Genomic DNA, 1,101 nt, shown 5'->3' with positions numbered 1-1,101 from the left:
AAATAAAAGATAAAGCACTTGAAGCTTCAATCATGTCTTGAAAAAGTAATTTTGTACTCAATTATTATTCTGGACAATCGTATTACTTATTTTCACATAACTATTTGTCCTTTGAGCACAGTTGGTCTCCCGAGTGGCGCAGCATTCTAAGGCATTGCATCTCAGTGCAAGAGGCGACACTACAGTCCCTGGTTTGAATTAAGGCGGAATCACATCTGGTCATGATTAGGAGTCCCATAGGGCGGCGCACAATTGGCCCAGCGTCGTCTGGGTTTGGCCAGGGTAGGCCATCATTGTAAAAAAGTATTTGTTCTTATCTTGCCTAGACTTGCCCAGTTAAATAAAGGTTAAAAAGAATAGTAGTGTATATTTGCCCTTTTGGAATTTCCGATGAGGAGTTAATCAACCATTTATAAGCAGGACATATACAATAAGAGGATGGACTCCCATTTACAGTATTTGGAAACTCCAGAAGAAGGGATCTAATTCTGCACTAGACAGGATTCAAAACACCATCAAAGCATTTAGGAACTTTTGAGAGAGGGAACAACACCAAAAGAGAAGGGATCAAATTCTGCTCAACACAGGACTCGAAACACTGTAATAGTGTTTTCAACCTTTTCTGGGTTAGTGCTCCCAGTTTCTGGTAAGGTGGTGCACAACTCTTGTGGTGTTACAACAAACCATGTCATGTTTCAGAACACCTCAGGATGAATGTTTCAGTAGACTTTAAATCTGTCCCAATACCCTCACAACCATGTGTTTCAACTCTCCAGCAAAGTTAAGGTTTCGTCTCCTTTAAGGTTGGTGGCAGCTCAGTTGCCACTAGTTTTAGTGTTACAAAGCAATTCGGTTTAACATTGTGGAGGTTGCAGAGTAGAGATCATTTTTGGTATATTAGAAAACATTAAAAAGTAAACATCCAGAAGATGTATTGGGACCTATGGTTGGAAATATGTTGTCCGGTTAGATTGATTTGTAACAAGTGCACATGCATTTAATGGTAGATTAAAGGGTCAATCTCTGATTGCTACATCCATTTTTGGACTTTTAAATTCATGATATATAGACATTGATAATTTATTCATTTTGAAATCAACA

Source organism: Salvelinus alpinus, chromosome 2 (genome assembly GCF_045679555.1).
Source record: "Salvelinus alpinus chromosome 2, SLU_Salpinus.1, whole genome shotgun sequence".
Classification (NCBI taxonomy): domain Eukaryota; kingdom Metazoa; phylum Chordata; class Actinopteri; order Salmoniformes; family Salmonidae; genus Salvelinus; species Salvelinus alpinus.
The sequence above is the reverse complement of the archived record's forward strand: the minus strand, read 5'-3'. Positions refer to the sequence as shown.